Source organism: Lutra lutra, chromosome X (genome assembly GCF_902655055.1).
Source record: "Lutra lutra chromosome X, mLutLut1.2, whole genome shotgun sequence".
In the NCBI taxonomy this organism is placed as follows: Eukaryota; Metazoa; Chordata; class Mammalia; order Carnivora; family Mustelidae; genus Lutra; species Lutra lutra.
Genome location: NC_062296.1, coordinates 61,856,497 through 61,867,712, shown reverse-complemented (window position 1 = coordinate 61,867,712; position 11,216 = coordinate 61,856,497).

Genomic DNA, 11,216 nt, shown 5'->3' with positions numbered 1-11,216 from the left:
TTACGTTAGCTGGCGGAACCGCAATACCTGGTATGGGGACCACATGTGCTACTTCCATTTAAATGAATTGCAATGAAATAAAATTGAGAACCGAGTTTCTCAGTTACACTAGTTAAGCACCAAGTGCTCAATAATCTCTTGTGAATACTGTGTTAGCACAGAGAGAATACTTCCATCATTTCAGAAAGTTCTACTGGATGGTGCTATTTCAGAAACTTTATTGCTTTCACTTGTCTCCCATCTGAAGTTCATGTTTTTTCAAGATTTTAATTATTTATTTATTTATCTGTAAGAGACCACGCCAGGGAGAGCATGAGCTGAGGGGGAGCAACAGAGGGCAGGGAGAAGCTGACTCCCCACTGAGCAGGAAGCTGAAGGCAGGTATTGATCCAAGGACCCTGGAAACATGACCTGAGCAGAAGGCAGACACACCTGGCTGAGACACAAGGTGCCTCTGGAGTTCATTTTTAAATATAAGATGAAGCTGGGGTCAAGATTTTTTTTTTTTCCATGTGAAAATCTAATTCATTGAGCCACCATTATTTATTGAAAAGTCCAGGGACGCCTGGGTGGCTCAGTTGGTTAAGCGGCTGCCTTCGGCTCAGGTCATGATCCCAGCGTCTTGGGATCGAGTCCCGCATCGGGCTCCTTGCTCTGCAAGGATCCTGATTCTCCCTCTGACACTCTGTCTGCCTGTGCTCTCTCTCTCTCTGACAAATAAATAAATAAAATCTTTAAAAAAAAAGAAAAGTCCACCCATTCTTACTACATTTCAGGGGCTGGAGCACCTTTGTTATAAATTGGGTGACCAGGTATGTTAATCTGGATGGTCTGTTTCTTGTTTTATTCTGTTCTGTTTGTCTATTAGTTTATCCTTATACCATTGCCACCCTATCTTCATTCAAGTCTCTTTATAATAAGTATTGATATTGGTAATGAAAGCTTCGCAATTGTTTTTCTTCTTCAACACGGCGTTGATGATTTTTGATGTTTTGCATTTCCATACGCATTTTAGAATTGGCTTGTCAATGTGCACAAATAATTTTTGTGGGTATTCACTGTGATTGCATTAACTCTATAAATTAATCGAAAATAGGCATTCTATTTTGAATTTTAATGCTATTACATACCGTCCAGGTTGTTGAGTTATGTTCTTTCAGACACACTCCCATTAGCAATATGTGAAGTGTTTACTTTCCTGTGTTCTCATCACCGGCGAATATTATCAATCTTTAAAATATATATTATCTGATATGCAAATGTCTGGCTATTTGAATTTGAATTTTCCTCATTTCTCATAAGGCTGAGCATCTTTTAATATCTTCTTCCATTTGAATTTCCTTTTCCATGAATTGATTTTTTTACTTCAAATTATTTGTGCTAGTTCAGTTGTAGGTCTCTTGGTGTATTATGCACCGAGTGGATACTATGCCATGCCACCCAGATGCCCTTTCAGGAAAGAATCATTTATTCCACCATCTGCCTGCAGTGTTGGCTACTAGCAGGTCCCAGCTATGCCCTCTTTGAGACTTATCCCTGGCCAGAGGATGCAGCACCACATAAGGCAGTCTTTCATGACTGGTTAATGCTGGAGCACAGAGGCTTTTTGCCTTAAGGCAGGACATTTCCAAAAGGCCATCCTGCCTTCAGAGCAACCCCACTGGACTAGCTAAAGTTGGTAGTACAAGTATACCATTGTTCAACTTCTCCCTCTGCCCAGTCTTGCTTCCCTTGCTCTCCCACAGGTATTTTGGTCCAAAAACATTCCCCAGTAAACCTCCTACATACAAATCTCAGTCTCAGAGTCTTTTTCTCCAACAATCTGACCTGTGACAGTGCATCGAGGAAGTGGTCTTAGGTACCACAATCTAAAATAGTATTTTGAAGATGGATCATCTATAGACTGGCTGGTGATACAGATTCCAACACTGATAGTAGGTGGACAATGGAAAGTCCCTGGCATGTTGTGATTGTATAACTGCTAAAATTTACACCAGTGGTAAATTTAAAATCCTCTTGTGGAATATTGGTGGAGTGGAATGCACCAGCAGATACAATGTCTCAGGCATTTGGGATTTTCAACAAAGTAGTAATTTAAAGGATATGGGATTGGATGGCTGGTGGGGGCCATTGCACTGGATCAACTCAACGCAATACTGAAATAGAGGAACCTGTGATTAAAAGTCTACATAGCTAAGTCAGATGGTCTCACTGGCAGTATCGAAAGACAATGTCCTTCTATAGCCATGGGGGAGAAAAAATGGGGGAATCAGGCCCTGGACTTCATTACTAGAGTAGCAAAGCTCTACAGGAAGTTGAATTCTCAGAAGGGAAGTGTTGGAAGGGCACATGTCGGAGAGCCAAAAGAATTTCTAGGAAGTGAGGTTGAAACTATCATATATTTAAAATGTATGAATGAATATATGTTTTAGCTCTCCCATTTAATCTTTTTGACCCAATAGATATTGGTATCATAGGTATGGAAATTAGGAGAATCTGACTATATTACTATACAATTATTTACATCTTGTTATTTGCAATTGGAATGGCAATTCCACTTTGGTCTTCTCTTATCATTGCCCTTCATTTTTTTGACTTTGTAAAATGATCTGGATAGTTTATCTGATTCCATTATGCCCTTTTTGAGATGTGTCAGTAATACTTGGAGGATAAAGATTCATGAAAATCTTTCAAAGGGGTCAGAGTTTAAAAAAAAAGTATTATAGTCAGAGAAAACATAGCTCCCTGATGTTTTTCATACTGAATGATCAACTCACAATAATCGAAAGCCAGAAAAACAAGAATATTCAATTGAAGGACAAGTGCGTGTGGAAAAAAAGAAAGAACAAGATGGGATTAAGAAAAGGAAATTAATATTAAATCAAGAGTAAATGACAGTGTGTAGTCAACAGGGTCCTGGAGTTTTGTTACTAAGGCAGCTTCACAGGACATAAGCCTAAATTGAAATGAATAGTTTTCTAAAAGTCAATATTGACAGAATAATAGAAAAGATTGCGTTTACTTGCCTCATGAGTCCAATGCAAGACCTTTTTGTAATAACACAAGTCAAAAGATATTGCTTCTTAGTTTTTCATTGACCTACTGTTTTTAAATTAAACCAGAAATATAGAAATCCCAATAAAAATTAATATTGAGAATCCTTCACAGAATTGTATTTTTCTAAATGCTAAACTTTCAGAAGATGAAATGACGAGAAATACCTAGCATATTGACTACGTTAGGACAGAAAGATCATCTGAGAACATCGTTTTCTTATTATTTGGTAGAAGAACTCCAGGGTGAGCTGTGCACAATATATGGAACATATTCTTCTCTATGAAAACCAGATAAAACTATATTCAAATATTCACTACGTTTTTTATTTTAAAGATGAACAAAAATGATATCTAATATTATCTTATGTAACCACATTGTAGGAATAAAAATTCCAATATTGATGAGCATTGCGCTCTATTAAAATGTATTTGAAAGAGACCACGTTGTCATCATTTTTCATTCTATTAATGTGTATTTTTTAGTGACTTCATTGAATATTAGAAGTCTCTGCATACAGTGATAGCAGGTGGAAAATATGACTCTCCATTTAGAATTTAAATTGATCTTGACTCCAAAAGCATTGATTATTCTAAACAGAATTTCCACAGTTGTGACTATAACAGCATTTTAGCTGACTTTATCCAGTCTGGCTTTGAAAAATAAATGTAAATTAAAATCAGGACATAGGTACAGGAACTGTCATTGTTAATGTTTTCAGTCACTTTGTTGAGCCCAGTGCATCATTGAGGTTCCCCAGGGCACTGTACTTACTTAACGGTAAGGCTCTAGAAGTTCATATCTTTCATTAAGTCTCCTACCCCTTCTTTCCTCATTCCCTCCTCACTGTAACTACTGACCTTCGAAGTCCTGGGAAATTTATATAAGAATGAAGGCATGTAGGAGTTGCCAACTGAGCTTTCCATTTGGCATCAGCTTACATGGCATTTTTTCAACATTTTGTGAAAAATAAATGGGTCATTTAACTACATCTCTGTATTATGAATCCAATTGCTCTTTTTCTTAAAAAAAAAAACGGAAACACTAACTGATCTTTTCAGGCTGAAATACAGACTCCTATTAAGATAATTTATCTTAGAATGATGGTTCAGCAGGATTCTAGTGAGGTGTGAGGGTGGGGGGGTAGACATTTGGGGCACATCCTTCTCTCAGGAAGTTTCCAGTCTTAAGGGAGCAGCTACATAGTGAACTAAACAAGTGTAGACAAATAAAACTATCAGAAGGTAGTTAGCCCCATTAAACTTTAGCATGAATCACAATCACTTGGAAGGCTTGTTAAAACACAGAGGACAGGGTCCACCCCACTATTTCTGACTTAATAATCCTGGGGTGAAGCCTGAGAATTTGCATTTCTAACAAGTTTCCATTTAATGTTTATGCTGCTGATATGGTGACCACCCTGATTACAGACAGGGACATTCCAAGAACACATTCAATAAAACTGGTTCTGTTGTTATTTATTTTAAGTGTTGCTGAGGATGTTTGGATATTTTTTGGTGCATTAAATATCTCTTCTTTGGATGACATTATGGAGCAGATTGCTTTCTGGCCTCTGCTGTACTACCTCTGAAGTCATGTTTGTTTTTATTTTCTGGCCAAACTGAATAACTTTTTTCCCTTTCGAGTTGATCACTAGAAAGCTTAGAGCCAAATTCATGACTCCCATCTTGGCAGTGAACAGGTCTTAGATTTACAGTAAGCATTTTATACCTAACGTCACATCGGGGTTCAATTTGGTTTTCTTATGTACATTCTCCCCAACTTCCTCATTTTCTCACTTTTTTTTGTGAATATGTGTGTGTATATATATATGACATAAATTTTATATATAAGATATAAGATATATATATGTATATAAAATACATAAAATTTTTCATCTGCCTAATGTTCGTTTCTAAGTGTGAGTTCAAGGCTGTTTTCTGCCTCCTCCCCCATAAATTCATCTTCAATAATGAAGACTGCTGAAATGGGTCAGGGAAGAAGGCACCACCCTGATCTTAGAATTACATTCTACATACTACTCTTTTTATGATCTGGCTTCTTTTACATAGCATATTTAAACTGAAATTTATCCATGATGTTGTGTGTACATTAATTTTTTTCTTTTTATTACTGAATGACATTCCATTGTATAAATATACATATCCCAATTTGTTTATCCATTCGGCTGGTAATTGGACATTTTGGTTGTTTCCGGTTTTTGGCTATTACAAATAAAGTTTCTATGTACAAGTCCTCGTATGACTCAATAAATGTTTTCACTGCTCTTGGGTAATTGTTAATATAGCCACTCCAGCTTTTTTTTTGGTTAGTGTTAGCATGGTCTCTGTTTTCCCACCATTTTACTCTTAACCTATTTCTGTCTTTATATTTAAGCATGTTTTTTGTAGGTAGAATACAGTGGGATCTTGCTTTTCATCCAGTCTGACAACCTCTGCCTTTTAATGGGGTGTCTACACTATTTATACTTAATGTGATTATTAACGTATTCAGATTTATATTTATTGTCTTATTATTTGTTTTCTATTTGTCTCACTTGTTCTTTGTTCCTCTTTTTCTGCTTTCTTTCAGATTAAAACTTTTTTTTTTTAATTTAAGTATGTTGACACCCAATGTTAACATGAGTTTCAGGTGTACAACATTCAACAAGATCTATACATTGTGCTTTGTTTGCCACAAGTGTAGCTACTGTCTGTCACCATACAGCATTATTATAATATCGTTGATTATATTCCTTATGTTTCACCTTTCATTGTGTGATTTATATATTCCATTATTAGAAGCCTGTACCTCCCACTCACCTTCACCCATTTTGCCCAGCCCCTTACCTTCTCCCCTCTGGCAACCACAAGTTTGTCTTCTGTATTTATAGGTCTGTTTCTGCTTTTGTTTTTTTTGTTCATTTCATATAAGTGAAATCACATAGCATTATCTTCATCTGACTTATTTCACTTAGCATAATATCCTTTAGGTCCTCGACTGATTACTTTTTATAATTTCATTTTAATTCCTTTGTTGGTTTCTTGGCTGTAACTATTTGCTTTGCTCTTTACTGTTTTAATGTAGAGAATACATTTTAAATTTGTCACAGTCTACCTTCATTTGCTATTAGGCTACTTCGCATAAAGTATGAGAACCTTAAATAGTAATTTCCATTTCTCCCCTCCTGGACTTTGTGCTTTTCTCATTATACATGTTACCTCTACCTGTGTTGTAAACCCCACTACATCATTCTACATTATTTTTACCTTTAAGCAGCCAATTGTCTTTTTAAAAGATTCAAATAATAAAAATATCTCATATATTTACCTAAGGAGCTACCATGCTGGTGTGCCTCATTTCTTTGTGTAGATCTAGATTTTCATCTATAGTATTTTCTTTTTGCCTGATCAACTTCTTTTAATCTTTCTTGTAATAGGAGTCTTTGGGTGATGAATTCTTTCAGCATTTTTATATCTGAAAAGGTCTTTATTTTACATTCATTTTTGAATTCTGTTTTTGCTGAGTGAAGAATTCTAGATTGACAGTTTACTTCTTTCCACACTTTAAAGATGTTGATCCACTGTCCTTTTGCATTATTTCTGATTAGAAATCTGCCATCATCATTTTTGTCTTTGTTCCTTTGTAGGTAACATATCTTTTTCTCTGACTGCTTTTAAGATTTTCTCTTTATGACTGGTTTTGAGAATTGGATTAATGGTGTGCCTTTGTGTGGTTTTCTTCATGTTTTTTTTGTGCTTGAGGTTCATTCATCTTCTAGGATCTATGGGATTTTTAGGTTTTACCAAATTTATCCACATCTATCTTTCCTCTCCTAGAAGTACACCAATTATATGCACATTAGTTGCGTGAAGTTGTCCCACAGCTCCCATTTTTTTCTTTTTCTATGTTTTAGTGTCTGTGTTACAGATAGTTCCTTATACCACGTCTTTAGGTTCACTAATCAGTTATTCTGCAACATCAGATCTGCCACTCATACCATCCAGTGTACTTTTCACATCACACATTTTGGATTTTACCTCTTTAATTTTGATTTTGGTCTTAATTTTTTAAAACATCTTCAATGACTTCACTTAACATATTTAATCTTTCCTGTGGCTTTTTTTTTAAAAGCATATGAAATAGAGTTATACTGTTTTAATGTCATTGTCTGCCACATTTGTGCCTGTTCTGGGTCTCTTTTGGTTGATTTATTATTCTTGTCACTATGAGTTCATTTTTCCTGCTCCCTTACTTGCCTGGTAATCTTTAATAAGATGTCAGACATTGTGAATTTCACCTTTTTGGATGCTGGGTATTTTTGTATTCTTATAAATATTCTTGATCTTTCTGTGGGAGGAAGTTACTTAGAAAGACTTTAATCCTTTTGGGTCTTCCTTTTAAGACCTATATGTCAGGAATGGAGCAGCATTTAGTCTAAGACTAATTAGTCTCCACAACTGAGGCAAAATTCTTCTAATGACTGTACTCAGTACTCCATGAATTATGAAGATTACCAGTCCAGCTGGTGAGAACAGGCACAATTAATGATCCTGTGTTATCACCAAGTGCTTTCCCTATGCTCATTTTGGGTGGTTTTCCCTTGGCTTTCGGTAGTTTTCTCACATGCCTATGCAGTTGGGTACTCTGCTGAACAGTTGAGAGGGATCCTCTTTAAATCTGCAGAAGTTTCTTCCTGTGTAGCTCTCTTCTCTCCAGTGCTAGGTTTTGTTAACTTTATTATTTACTTCTCCAGAGCCTGCTAACAATATCGGTTCAACTCAGGGAATTTGATGCATTCCATCTGGGTTTGCCTTCAATACACTGTGGCCTAGAAATTCTCTCAAAGTTTTAAGCTGGGGCAATAGTAAGTTTCTGTCTGTTGGAGATCGTATCCTTTATAGCCTGATATCCAATGACTTAAAATCTACTTTTTTGTATGTTTCATCCAGTATCTTATTCATATCAGATGGAATAGTAAATCTACTCCCTGTTACTGCATCCTGGTTAGAAATAGATCCCTGTCATCCTTTCTTTGGCTTCAAGCTTCAGCTCTCTTTTGAATCAACTCTCTGAGGATTTTTCTTCCTCAAGTGCGTGGTTGGTCAGCACAGGATATCTCTGCTCTTGTCTCAGGAGGGACTAGGTATTTCCCTTTCTATCTTTCACCTTGCATTAATCCTTCCTTAACTCTACTTATCATCAACTGGAAAGACACTATGGCTCAAGATTAGTTAAGTGCACCTGGGAGCGAGGGGCCCTGGAGACCAGCTCACCTCCTCTAAAATGTGGCCTTCACAGAGAGGCACAGAGGCCAGCCTTGTGTTTCAGTTTAGCTCAGGAAGGATTGTGGACCTCACATTGATCTGCCTCTCATGACACCAATAGTTGGCTGAAGATTTGGATATTCAGAATTCTAGTCCTGTATCTTTTCATCTTCTAAGACTAATGTGGTCAATACATTTTGAAATAAAGTTGGAAGAAGGAATTTGCACTTAAATGCCAAAATTGTATTTCTAATTATTTATACTGTGTTTTATATTTTGTTGAAGTTAATTGTATATAGTTCTCTCCCCTGGTGTATATTCAGTTTTTTTCAATTAATCATTATTATTTTTAGAGTTTTTATTAAAAGTCCCCTCAATACCTGCTTATATGTGAGTACTTGAACTTGGTGGGCCCAGATGATAAATTATAGTTCAAATGAACAGAATGTGGAGACAAGGTAAGCAACCTCCTTATAAGTGACTAGAGCCAGAAGCATTCCTTTCTGCACATGTCATAATCCATGTTTGTAAATCTGAATTTGCAGACTGGTCATGGAAGTTGAGGCCTGAGAAATTTAACAAATATCAAAATTTTATACTTAAAATTCTAGTCTTGCTCATGGGAGTAATTAGCCTTTACCCAGATAGAGATTATCAAGCATTTTTTCTTCATATACTTACTCTTATCATTTATAGGAAGAATATTTTACTGTATTGGAAAATGTCCTAATAGGGAAAAGGTTAACTTTTTTACAAGACTATGACTTCTGGGTTGAGTGCCTGATAATACTCAGTCTTGCTTTCAAAAATAGGTAATAACTAAAAATCAGTTGAGAAAAGTGTTCCTTAGAAAACTGATAACAGGTTTTCAAATTCTTAGATTGAATCACTGGAATGAAGTAACTGAAAATGCTTCTTTTCCCATCACCCTTCCTTGACAATAGAGGCAAATCATCAGCCTACAACCGTTCTACTGTGAGGAATTGTCATCCAGTTGGGAGGTCTTAGGAAGGTGATATGGTGCAGCTAAGAGAGCACTACCAGAAATTTTTGTATCTCATCCCAGACCATCCATGAAAAGGTATGAGTTTTAAGAGATTATGGGCCAAATTTACGATTCCCTAGTTGTTAACATTCCTGCCAGAAAGTACATTTTTCATCCACCAAACAGATATTTTATGAGCACCTGCCAATTATCATGTACTGTGAACCAAAAGGAGAAATGGCAAAGGCAAATGAATGTGAGCTTTGCTTTAAGACACACTCAAGTTGAGGGCCATCACAGTCATTCACAAGACATATCCACTATACCTCGTGTTTCTCCAATTTGGTAAAGGGCATCAATGGGAAGGAGAAAGCTATAGCTTTTATGATCATAACTCTGTTTAATTAAGATGGATTTGTCTACCTTTTGTGCTTTATTGCATTTGTCCTTTTCTACTAATTAACAGTCTCTCCAGAGATGGGATTTGTGTCTAAGATTACTTTACTACAGTCCTTCACTCTTCCCTCTTCCCACTGGAACCATAAGATAGCAGATTCCACACACAATACCAAGCAACTGTTTCATGAGTTTCAATGATTTGAGCTCCTATTAGTCTCCACTGTATCCAGTGTGAACCTAAAATTGTCAGGAAGCAATAATAAAATGAAAGTGTTGATCTGGAAACAAAGAACTGCAATTCGGGATACACAGTTGTGGGTGGCAATCCAGAAAGTGTCCTGCTAGAGAGTAAAAGTCAGGGGTGTATAAAGCGAAAAGGGAATACTTGTAGACATTGTTTACAAAGAATTTCTGATTGGGTGTTGGCAGCAGAAAGCTAATCTTGATTGAATATAATTGGTTGCTAAGACTATCACTATGCAAAGTCTGTTACTGTAGTGAGTTGCAGGTGTTTGGGCTGAATCCTTGGAATACTTGTGGTTTGGCCCACTTCAGAAGTTCATGGTTCTTCCCGTGAGGACAAGCATAAGGTCCACCTCCTTAATGGCCTCCTGGCTGCATTTGAAAACCCCTTGACATAAGACACCCCATTTCATTTCCCCTTTCACACAAGTAACATGAGGTATCTGCTACTTTTGAGAGACTTTATATGATCTTTATCTGGTTTAAAATTGTGTATTCTTGGAGCCAGGGGGGGAAAAAAGAACAAACTATTGGGATAGAAAATAGACCGTAATTGTGAGAAGCCAAGAATGGGAGAAACAATATGACCATGAAGGGACAGTAGGGAATTTTGGGGAGTGATGGAAACGTTCCGTATTTTAGGATAATGGTGGTTACTATATGCACTTGTCAAAACATACAAAACTCTACAATAAAAGGGTGAATGTATGTATGTAAATTAGACCACAGTAAACCTGGGGTGGGGGAGAATGAGTTCTAGGGCATGGCCAGTGTCCTTTAGGACCTATTACTTTGAGTCTGTGTGTGTGTTGGGGAAATGCTTAGAGGTGTGAACTAATACAGGGATGCGATCTTTGGGGTAATATGTATTTCTATGAAAGGCAAGGGGTTAATGGGTTGAATTGTGGCTATGACTTGAATTCTGGATGGGAACTATTATTTCCTAATGTTTTAGCTGAAATTCTCAAATTATTAGAGAGTCAGCAAAATGGAGTGAATAAGGGTCTGGCTTCTGGAACCAGACTGCCTGAGTAGGAATCCTAGCTTCATCCATCACTAACTGTGTGATCTTTGGCAATTTACCTATTAGAAAATGACACAGTGGGTCACCTGGGTTACTCAGTCATTGGGCGTCTGCCTTTGGCTTGTATCATGGTCCCAGGGTCCTGGGGTCGATCCCTGCATCAGGCTCCCTGCTTGATGGGAAACCTGCTTCTCCCTCTCCCACTCCCTCTGCTTATGTTCCCTCTCTCGCTGTCTCTCCTTCT